Source organism: Hemicordylus capensis, chromosome 3 (genome assembly GCF_027244095.1).
Source record: "Hemicordylus capensis ecotype Gifberg chromosome 3, rHemCap1.1.pri, whole genome shotgun sequence".
Lineage (NCBI taxonomy): Eukaryota > Metazoa > Chordata > Lepidosauria > Squamata > Cordylidae > Hemicordylus > Hemicordylus capensis.
The window spans coordinates 88,247,581-88,259,759 of NC_069659.1; the positions used below are offsets into that span (position 1 = coordinate 88,247,581).

At 42.0% G+C, this 12,179-nt stretch overlaps 1 long non-coding RNA gene across 1 annotated transcript in view; it reads right to left on the reverse strand.

The window, feature by feature from the left end:
- The window catches only part of LOC128351942 (uncharacterized), a 44,061-nt gene that overhangs the window by 14,347 nt on the left and 17,535 nt on the right, over positions 1 to 12,179 (reverse strand). Inside the window, exon 2 of the long non-coding RNA XR_008320127.1 lies at positions 4,329 to 4,380. This is a non-coding gene — a long non-coding RNA (uncharacterized LOC128351942). The remainder of the gene's footprint in view (positions 1 to 4,328; positions 4,381 to 12,179) is intronic.

Consider the following 12,179-nt stretch of genomic DNA (forward strand, 5'->3'; position numbering starts at 1 on the left):
CGAACCAGGCCAAACCGGTTTGCAGGCGAGCCTGGATATACTTGTAAAGGGAGATCCTTGAGGATTCCCCTTTACAATTAAAGGGGGCATTCCTAACCCTTATGCTAACCCTTATGGGTACCCTTATGAACCCCACCCTTATGACCCCCACCGCCCATTGAGATCATCAAGAGAGGTCCGTCTGCATTTGCCACCGGCTCGTCTGGTGGCTACTCAGGGATGGGCCTTCTCCTTTGCTGTCCCGAGGCTTTGGAATGCGCTCCCTAGTTAAATAAGAACCTCCTCATCTCTGACAGTTTTTAAAAAGTCTTTAAAGATGCATCTGTTCATCTGTTCACTTTTAACTGATACTGTTTTGATTGCTTTTAATGTTGTTTTAGAACATTATTTTAAAAAATTTTAATTGTTGTGTTTTAAATTTCTTGTTTTGTTTTTAACTAATGTTTTAATGTTGTTTTTATCTGTTGTAAACCACCCAGAGACAGAAGTTTTGGGCGGTATAAAAATATGTTAAATGAATGAATGAATGAATGAATGAATGAATAAATAAATAAATAAATAAATAAATAAAGGTGCGGGGGATGGGGTAGAGAGAGAAAGCAGCTTCCGTCAGTCTCCATAATTTTAAAGCATACCTGACAGGATTGAGTGATGACAGTTGTGATGATGAGACGCCACAAGATACTCCAGGGTCCCAGGAAAGAACTGCTTGACCCTCCCCTGTGAACCTGCTCAGGAATGTAACAGTACTACCTTTACAAGGACACCTGAGCCAGAGCCCGGCTCAAAGATGAGCCAGCTCACACATGCCTAATGTACAGACACCTATACACACATGCAACATAATGTCTGGATAGGGCTACAATTTTGGTAGCATCTTAAAGATTCATTTATTTTCTGAGCAGTAGTTTCTGTAGCCACATCTGAGGGTCAAAGTATATGTTTAGTTGTTCTTTAGCAGGGAATAGTTTAGTTGTCCTTTAGCAATCAATAGCAGTGGCAAGGTCAGGAAGACAATTGGGACCGTGTTTCAAAAGCTTAGCCAGCACCGGCTTTCCAGCCTGGCCAGGAACGCATCTCCCTGCCTTTTAAAGCAGGGAGAGCCACTCCCGGCCACACCGCAAACGCGACACTGGCCAGAATGTGCTTGCATTGTGCAGTGGGGATGGTTGTCTCCATGCAGTGCATTCGGTTTTGATTGCAGCGTCACACAGTAAACCACTAGTCAGGGAGCCACACTTAGGTGCAATAGGAGCCATCATTGGCTCCCAGGCCTTGCAGTCAAGGGATTATATGCAATGACGAACACTGGACCAGATGAAAAATTGTGTGGCAGGGCCAAATATGACTTTGCCATACATATTTTGGCCCTAAGTGCAGTCTATGAAGACTATATTCTCATACTTTTAACAATAAAACAAGTTTGTCTGTAAGAAACTACAAAGCCCAAGTCTTTTTCATTTTCAGTAAACAACTGTACACTCACACAGATCTGAACCTGAATATCAGAAGACTTACAATTTATCATAAAACTAGGCACTTTTTATAAGCCTGTTGTAACCAATTAGATAAAGAATACCTAATTCTGTGCTGGACTGAGAGCATTATTTGTTAAATGTTGAAGAGTTGACATTTTCAGCATTCAGCAGCCTTAGTTGATCTTAAGAGATTCAGGCTTCTCTTAGCTAACTGAAACAAGCATTGATTGTTTCTAATCTAGGTTCCAAGTTCCCTCCCTGCCATCTCCAAGATAGGGATGAAAGAGATTCCTGCCTGCAACCTTGGAGAAGCTGCTGCCAGTCTGTGTAGACATTACAATACTGAGCTAGATAGATCAATGGTCTGACTCAGTACATGGCAGCTTCCTATGTTCCTATGTTTGGACACCTCATAAAAAATGCTGCTCCTCTTATTTTATTTGGTTCCAGCATTTTGCTGATTCTGATAATTTTTCCTTTCCAAGACTACTGTTCGTCACTTTTCATTTACAAAGGAAAATATTGCAGCCTTTGCTACAGAGAGTTTGTAATTTACAGAAATGTCCAATAAGTCAAACTCTGAAGCCTAGTGTGCAATTATAATATAGATGTTCTCAATCAAAAAACTGCTAAGGGAAAATTGAAACAAGGGCAAGTATTTCCTTCCTTCTGCCCTGGTAACTCTCAATCCTTTCTCTGCCCCAGAAGAATTCAGATTGAAACATGCCATTTTGGTATGCCAAAGATGACGGATGGCAATTCAGGCTGCACTGCTCCCTGGCAGAGGCAAATCCCAGCCCTGTGATCTTAGGCCTTGTTTACGCAGAGACTTTGCCCTGATTTTAGCCATCTGTGGCCAACAGCCAATGCAGCTGTGCCAGAGCAAACCCCCTAGGACAGACGAATCAAGAAGCAATTGGCACCAGTGAAACCTGCCTGCCCTTGCTCTTCCAGTTTCAGGCCAAAGACAAAAAAATTATATCCAGATAACCTCTGTAAAATTTGCATCACTGAGATCCACTTAACAGACTTCACCACAGCAAAAAGGCATCATCTTAAAATAAACGTAATCTTAACTGAATATGAGTTAGTGCAGGATTACTACCACTTCTGTTTTATTGATGGGGCATCTATGCCTTTGATAGCTGCCTCACACTGCCTCACCGAGCAGCAGGGCATTTTCCCGGTGCAGCCTCACCTGGTGCGCCCTGCTGTGCTCGCTGGGCTCTCCCCGCACCAGCTGCCCGGCTCCCCTTTCCCCCTCTCCCTGTCCGGAGAGCCCCACCTCCTCTCCTTCCGATTGGTCGTGAGAAGTAGGCTCAGACTGCCCTTAGGGCAACAGAGCATATTCCCGGTGTGCCCCACCCACCCCACCCCACCTGCTGCACCCCACCCCACCTGGTGTGCCCCACCCCACCCCTGCACCCCAACTCCCACCCTTAAGTACCCATCCTGCTCAAAACCTGGCCCGTCCCCACATACATTCCACCACCCTCTCAGTGCCCCCAGTCTGGCCCTGCCTCACAGGCAGCATTTCAACTGGTTAACGTTCCCTAGCATGGACCTGTAGTGACGGGGAAAGTTTCATCTGTTGGATTTTCAAGGCACAAGAACTCTGCCAGATATAAAGTAGCAATCATATTTAGCAGAAGTGTCAGGACGGTAGCTAAAAAGAATATGGAGCATAATAACAAATACATCTGTGTGATCATACAGTACTTGGAATCCCATCAATTATTGGTGAGTACCAAGCCAGGCTCTGTTTTGTTTCCTAGAAAACGATACAATCTCATGAAGTCTGTTTTTAAAAAAATATGCCCGTGTGTTCATTGGCAGGCCAATTGATAATTGTTAGCATACACTGTAAGACTTTGGCTAGTCATACATTTATTTGTAGCCTTTCTAGCCCCCTGTTAAAATGGAGTGGCAAATCATTGCATGTGTGTGTTAGGAAGGAATGTGCTGAGTGCCCAATGCTATGATCCGGACAGAGGACTGCCAGAGCCCAGAGGATTTGGTTTAACAGACTTTGTTCTAGCACAAGAACAAAACTGGTGCCCTGCAACTGCACCCAGAGGTCTCTCGTTGTCTCTTGAGGCAAGTTGTGACACACGACCTTGGCCCCCTCACTGGCCTTTCCTCCTGGGAGAGCCTCTGGCATTGATGTAGTCCCTCCCTCCCCTCCCCAGCTCTGCCTGCCAAGCCAGAAGCTGGTGCCGGTGCCTCCCTTCTCCCCCAGCCCACCAAAATATGCAGCAAGGAGTGCATGCTCTGTCCATCTCCTGGGGTAGGCGCACCCTGCTGCTTGCTCTTTGTATATCAGGCAGTGTGCACAGCCTCTAGGTTCATTAGCCCCTGTCTCTCTCTCTCTGCCACTGCCCTCTCCTTTTCATGCTTGTCTGCTATCAGTGCATCTGGTGCTGGAGGCAAAAGTGCTGCAGCAGCAAGAGACAGAGACTGGCAAAACTGGAGGCATGTGCAGGCCCCAGGATAAGTGCATACTTGGAAGGTGAAGAGGAAGGCGGGGAGTAGGGTGGCGAATGCAGGGGTGGCAGCAGAGGCAAGGCTGGGGCAGCAGACAGGTGAGTGATACCTGTGGAGGGATGCCCATGCTTGCCACCCTGTGGAGCACTTGCCATCAAAAGCCATCATCTCAGCTTGCCTCATGGGACAGCTGCCCCTGGCCACACCAGTCTTAATTTAAATCCCACTGGTGGCTGCCTTGATGGAGATGGACTAAGGCAGGTCTAGGGACTCTTTGGACCCATTAGAGTCATGGAGACTGACACATCCCTGCATGGTCTCATAATAAGAAGTTTTAATGAATGTTCGATTAGTAAGTCCTCTTACCTTGGATAGAATGTGGCTTGAACTGAAGTACCACAAGCTACTCTTCACACTACTAAATTAAAATGGAAACACAGGACAATAATGTCAATCTTTAAGCACTACCATTAGGCTTTAACACAATATGTAAACAGCACTGCAAAAAGAGTGCTAGTGCATTTGTCCAGCTAGTATACATGTTAAAAAAGGAAGATGTCAAATGGTATACTTACACTGATCCTCAAAATAGGAGGAGAGCTGGTCTTGTGGAAGCAAGCATGAATTGTCCCCTTTGTTAAGCAGGGTATGCCCTGGTTTGCCTTTGAATAGGACATGTGTGAGCATTGTAAGATATTCCCCTCAGGGGATAGGGCCACCGCAGCTCTGGGAAGAGCATCTGCATGCTTGCATGCTTGCATGCTGAAGGTTCCAGGTTCCCTCCCTGGCATCTCCAAGATAGGGCTGAGAGATACTCCTGCCTGCAACCTTAGAGAAGCTGCCACCAGTCTGTGCAGACAATACTGATCTAAATGGACCCATGGTTCTGACTTGGTATAAGGCAGCTTCCTATGTTCCAAATACTCTACAGCAGAGTATCCCTGGAAGACTGGCACTGAGAGGCAATGCGGACTTGCAGAGTAGTAGTAACACATCCTCTAGAGCCTGCTACATTCGTTGACTACTTCCTCAAGACACACACAGAAACTAATTTTATTGACATAGACCTCTTTTTTCTTTCTGATCCATCCTCTGTGCCTTCACTTTCCAGCTTCAAGGCACTACCTAGAAGCTCTATACAATGCTGGCACAAGGATAATTCCTCATGAAATGCTGGAGTAACTGTCTCATACTGGATACTGGAGTAAATACTGGAGTAACGCACAAAAACTGAGGAAAGATTGGTGCTGCATACAGCCACCGAAATCCGTTATTTTCACATAGATCAAGTTGGGTTACATTTACAGTAGCTTGTGATGATACAGAAATAAAGCTATCATTTAAATAAGAAAATCTGACACTACAGAGCCAGTGTGGTGTAGTGGTTAGAGTACGACCGGGGAGACCCGAGGGAGACCCGAGGTTAGACTAGGACCGGGGAGACCCGAGTTAAAATCCCCATTCAGCCATAATACTAGCTGGGTGACTCTGGGCCAGTCACTTCTCTCTCAGCCTAGCCTACTTCACACGGTTGTTGTGAAAGAGAAACTTAAGTATGTAGTACACCGCTCTGGGCTCCTTGGAGGAAGAGCAGGATATAAATGTAATAATAATAATAATAATAATAATAATAATACGTATAAGCACTGTCAGAATTTTAGTAAAAACATGAAACACACATAAGCACATGTATACAGTTTTCCTGTTCTGTTAAGGAACGAATGCAGAGGAACTAGTAAGAGCAGGAGAAAGCTCTTGTCAGGACAACAATGGAGAAGCAGGATATATCTATATCTATATCTATATCTATATCTATATCTATATCTATATCTATATCTATATCTATATCTATATCTATATCTATACACACACACAGAGTCTAATTTTAGCTATCTGTGCCTCATTACTGTGTGGTAGCTTGTTTCATGCGAACAATGGTTGGTTTCAAGAATAACAAGAGGACCAGTGCTGTCTGTGTTGAAGCCATTCCTTAGAGAATACAAAACCTCCAGTGGAGAAAGAGGTGGGAATAAGCGCTGGAAATAAGCTGAAATGTAAATGTGTGTTCCTTTCTTACAACATGCCTAATTACCCATAAATGTCATTAAGTCAAGAAATGTTTTCCATCAAATTAACTTCAACTTCTTTTGTCTAATTAGCTGGGGATGCTGAAAAGTAACAACTTACTAGTCAGTGTTGTAGAAAACATGTTTTAATTATTGATAAATACAATCACAATGCCTCCATGCAGTTTCAGACAAAGTGAATTTAACAGTTCAGTCACAGGCAAAAAAACATGGTTAGCCTAAACCTTTTAAGGGCACTTCCAAATGTTGAGGGCTTTTTATGTTCTGAAAATGTTATGATTCTCTGGATCTAATGAACATAAGGACAGCCCTGCTGGATTAGGCCCAAGGCCCATCCAGTCCAGCACCCCATTTCACACAGTGGCCCACCAGATGTCTCTGACAAGCCCACAGGCAAGAGGTGAGGGCATGCCCTCTCTCCTGCTGTTGCTCCCCTGCAACTGGTATTTAGAGACATCCTGCCACTGAGGCTGGAGGTGGCTTATAGCCACTAGAAGCCATTGATAGGCCTGTCCTCCATGAATTTGTCTAAGCCCCTTTTAAATCCATCCAATTTCCATGGCAGAAAATTCCATAGATTAATTATGTGTAGTGTGAAAATGTACTTCCTTTTGTTGGTCCTAAATTTCTTAGCAATCAGTTTCACGGGATGACCCCTGATTCTAGTGTTAAACAAGAGGGAGAAAAGTTTCTATCAACTTCTCCACACCATGCATGATTTTATAGACCTCTATCAGGTTGTACCTCAGTCAACCTTCTAACAATGCTTAATTGTTGTTTGACTAGGATAGCCAGTACACATATTTTTAAAATATCCGGGGGGGGGGGTGGCATATATGGTAGGCCTATGCATTAGATATATCTGATATTGGAAAGATATTGGCAATATTGGATATAAGCTGAAATAATTCTGATCCAATATAGGGAAGTCTATACTGAATTGTAATTATCAGAATAGCTAACATAAAATTGGTAAAAAATATCATTCAGATATTGGGAGACAAAATGGTGTCGGCAATACAAAATGGTGCAGCCTGCTTTTGGCAATTTAAGCATTGCCCCCACCAATTGCAGTTAGAAAAAGGGCTGCCATCTTCTGCCATCTAACTATCTGCCTGCCTATGCATTTATTCATTCATTTATTTAGCCACCTGATTTAATGTACTTACCACTTTATTTATTTATTTATTTGATTTATATACCGCCCTTCCAAAATGGCTCAGGGCAGTTTTAAAAAGCAAGTGGTAGATTAACTGCTGTTCCATCACTTTTCTAGCAACTCTTTGATGTGAATAGAAATTTGGCTTTCTTTTGAAAAAAAATCACCAAAAATCAACAGATAAAAATGAACACAGAGTCCTGCCATCCTGGGCTACATGTGCACCATATTTCAGAGCTCTCTGAAATATGCCATTCCTGATTGCCAATTTTTTTCTATTTCCCCATAGATATATATCGGGATTTTTACTGATATTTTTAATCGGATTTCTGATTGGAAACCCGATAATGATACTGATAACAATATTGGAAGGGCTTCAAAAACCCAAGAACAATACTTATCAGATTGGATTCGATACGATACAATATTGTTGGCAGTGCACAGACCTAATACATGGGATCAAAGTTCATACTATACTCTGCAGACATCACATCCCTGAAGTGGTAATGTCATATCATGGTTTATTGCACTATGTGCAATAAAGAGTAATGGGCTTATTCTTCTGCAACATCTTTTGCATATATTTCATATTTGCATAACTTGCATGCATGCAGTGTTACTAGGCTGATGTACCATTGTACAGTATATCAGCCACTGATGTCTAGCAAAGAGGTTTCAAACTACAGTTTAAATACATCTGAATTCTTTGTGTATGTAACCATCACAAAAATCAAAAACATGTTATCTCAAAGACATGTTCCCAAACCCATGAGAAAACACAGAGGTTGGGGAGCATTATAGGGTTTAACCTGTCTCAAACCTACTGATTATCCGTGATCCTCCTCTACAAGCCTCCACGATCTCATTTTGATTCTAGTCAAGCTTACTTCTATTTTCAAACCCCAGCTTGGAACACTGGCAGGGGACAATCAGCAAGTATGGCATGGGTTGAGAATATTCTGCTGCCTGACAATGCTCCACTATAGATGCTCCATCCTGTGTTTTCCATGTGGTGTTGCTCCACCTAATTCAAATTATCCATGGAGCAAGAGAAGCAAGACAAAATGATATTGGTTTCTACTACTGTTATTGGATCTTAATTTGTCTACTGTGTTGTTTTATTGTTGGATTTGTTTTAACCTGCAAACTGCTGCAAACTATTGTTATCAATAATAGTGCAGAAATACTTCTAGTGATATGGAAGTAAATAAAATGGAAACTGGAAACATGTCTGACATTTTAGGTTTGATTAAATTAAAATAGCCACTTCTTTAAAATACTTAAAATATATTATTTTAACATTTCTTAAAGGGGTGATTATTTTAGTTTAATCAAATGTGAGAACAGAATGATGTGGGTTGTTGTTTTCAGTCTGTGCATATTTATTTAGTACTTTATATTATTTTTATTTTTAAAGTAACACACAGTGCATAAAGTACTGTTTGTGTGTGTGTGTGTATATATACACAGATCCCCCCACTGTTCTGTTCTTCTAACATGAATTACGTGAAAACCCATAGATCAGAATTATAATATAGGGTGTAGACTGCTTTGCCTTTAATTTAACTTGTTATTTCTCAGTATTGACATCTGGTAGATTCAGGGTGTAACGTGACACTGATCAGAGAGTTTCATAATACCCAGACACAGCAAAACATTTTGGCCACAATCCAACAGAGAGTTAAGTGCACTTAAGTCCATCTACATCAGTGTCCCTCTGGACAACAAAGGGAATGTTTTTTCACCTATTTCCCTTAATATTTGAAGATTTAGTTTATATAATCAGTGTAAAAGGACATGCAGCGTAGTCCTATGAATGTTTACTCAGAAGTAGTTCCTACTATGCAGAGGTGTATCTAGGTAATTTTGGAGCCTAGATCTAAAGGCCTTTGGAGGACCCTTCCCCCACCTTTGCAAGTAAAGCATCCTCCTCCTACATACACGCACACCGTGACACACACACACACACACAACTTTTAACACGTGGGCTCTTGAGGGCACAAACAGCAACTCACAAGAATGTAAGTGTGCAAAGGATTGCAGCCTAAGAAATTGCAGCCTATAGTTGAGACTATATGAATTTCAGTTTCTCAGTCGCACATATAATGCTCAATCAACCTGAAACATGAAGTGGTCGATGCTTTGGTGGTGTGATCTTTCTGGTGTTGATACCAGCTCCAAAGGAGAAAGAAAATTCGACACTTCAGTTCACTGACCCTCAAAGGCATTTCCAGACAATAGCTGACATGAGGAAAATTACTCAAAGTTAGTCTTGCTGGGTCTCCCAGAATCTAAGGTCCCCACCGGATTTTGGCTCCTCCACCCGCCTGCTAAATTCCACCCAGATTTACATAGATTTCAAATACACTGCCCGGATTGCCCGGATTTTACTCTGGATCCGATCACATGGGATGGCAGAGAAGGAGGGGAAAGTATACAAATCTGTCAAATAAATAAATAAATAAAATGCATTATATGCAGATTAGGCCACCCAGATTTGGGAAGCTTGAATATGGCAACTCTACTCAAAGTAGTGCCATTGAAATTAAAACGCATAAATTAGGCAATGCCCAGCTTGCCCTATTAATTTCAATGGGATTACTTTGAGTAATTTTCCTCATGTCAGCCAGTGGCCCCAGTCCATCCAAAGTCAGCCATGCTTAGATCAGTTGAAAACAATGGGACCAGTTGATTACAACCAGCTTAAGCCCTGTTGATTTCAAAGAGACTTAAGCATGACTAATTTTAGCTGGACTGGATCCAATGCTGTTAGTAGAATATGCAGCTGTTATTTTTCAGATGTAGCATGAGATTCTGACATCTTTTCTCAGCAGAGCTATTCTGAGGCAAGGAACCTGCATTTCCTTGCACTGAAATGGCAATGTTGTTTTTGAGGAGAAAATGTAACCAGGCTATCCAAAGGAAGAATCAACAACAAAATATTTGAAAGGGAAAGAGCAACATTACTTCTTTGCATTCAACCAAATGGCATGCTCTGTCCAGCTGACTTCTAGTGCATCTATTTAAATCCCTTGTCCTTCCTGACTTCTAAGAGATAGAGAGGATTATTCTTTTCACGGTACTGATGCTACCTGTTGACCAGTTTCTCTCCCTCTCAGTTTCAAATCTTCTGTTGCTGTCAGTGACACATGCTTTCCAGCTCATCTGGGCTGGCCAGCCTCATTAGGAAGGGATTTTGTGCATGTTAGTTAATTGAGTCCCATTCTCACCACCTGCCACTCGCAAGTCTCATCTGCACACTAACTGCCTCTAATTGTCATCATACGGCCAGCTCATGGCAACAACTTGAGAACAGATCCCTAGCAGTACGTGTGCCGTAGGGCTCTGCAATCTTCTAGGGACCAACGGTGTGGCAAGGAATGATAACTGTAACAATTTGTCAAGGGACCAGATGTTTTGAGCAGAAAGGCACCCTGTGCTAACATCAGGCACGGAGGCCTTGATGTTTATTACCATGTCAGATGTTAATATAGAAATCTAGTACTATCGAGGGTTGCCAAGACGCCAAATGAACTGATGTTGCAGACCCTTTGCTCTCTCACTGACAAACATGGGAACTGAGTACAGTGATTTAAGCCTAAGTGAAGTTCTGCAGCTCATTAGTCTACAGTTCAAAAGCTCAGGGGGAGTCACTGGCAACCACTGGCAACATTTACAGCCAGAATCACACTGCTAAAACAATGCTCTAGAGGGGGAAAGTCAGTGCTGGCAAGGGGTCACACAACTCCATTTGGACCTTAAATAATGTTTGCCATAAAAACCAACACTACTGTATATTTATTATTTATTAATTATTAATGTATTTATTCAGTTTATATGCCGCCCTTCCAAAATGGCTCAGGGCGGTTTACAGCAGGATAAAAACAATTAAAACCAGTTAACAATTAAAATCAAAAACTATGAAAACAGAATAAAACCAATTAAACATTCAAACAGCTAAAAACCTTGGAAAACCAGGGCAACCATTTAAAACAATTTAAAGCAGTTTACAGTAGTTTAAAAACCCTGGAAGTCCAGGCCAAACAGATAGGTTTTAAGGGCTCTCCTGAAAGACAGTAATGAACTCAAATTACGGATTTGTGCCGGGAGTGCGTTCCATAGCCCAGGCGCAGCTACAGAGAAGGCCCACCTCTGAGTTGCCACCAGACGAACCAGTGGTAACTGGAGATGGACCTCCTCAGATTACCTTAATTTGTGGTGGGGATCATGCAGAAGAAGGTGCTCTCTAAGATAAATCTCTAAGATAACTTATATTTTCAAGAAAATATAAAACATATACTATATTTTACCTTAGAGTACAAAAAGATGACAGTGAGACAAGGAGAAAGAATATTTCTTTAAGAATGCAGAGTTAAGAGATATAAAGCATCTAATATATCTTTAGGTGCTTTAAAAATGACAATAACAAGGTACCAAGGTGTTTTGTCCCAGTATTGCCATTGCTTCTTTGTCCTAATATACCTGTTGGGTTCTTTTGTAGTGGGCACAATCTAACCTAATTAGCCTTCAAAGAGTCCTAAATAAACACACTGCACTCTTCTGGCACCAACAACTTTCTCTCTCTCTTTGTTCCCACCCCACCCCTCTCTTCTTCTTCTTCTTCTTAATCAAGCCTCATTGCTTTGTGATAGTTAATTGGCCCTAACAGAGATGTGTTACTTTCTCTGTTTCCGTTAATAATGACAATTGTTGTTACTGTTCTTCATTCCAACACCCCAGGTACTGCCTACATGCATTCTAGGGTAGAACTCTACAGAATGTATAACCAAGAGAAGAGCCAAAATACTCATGGAAGGTGTTGTTGTTTTGTTTTGTTTTAACTAGAAAGGGATATCCTGCAGAACCAAAGAGCATACACTGCTCTGGGAAGAACAGTGTCTTCAGATCTGGCATCTTGAAAGCCACTCTTACAGGTATCTCTTGCCTGTAACTTACATAATTACAGGCAAG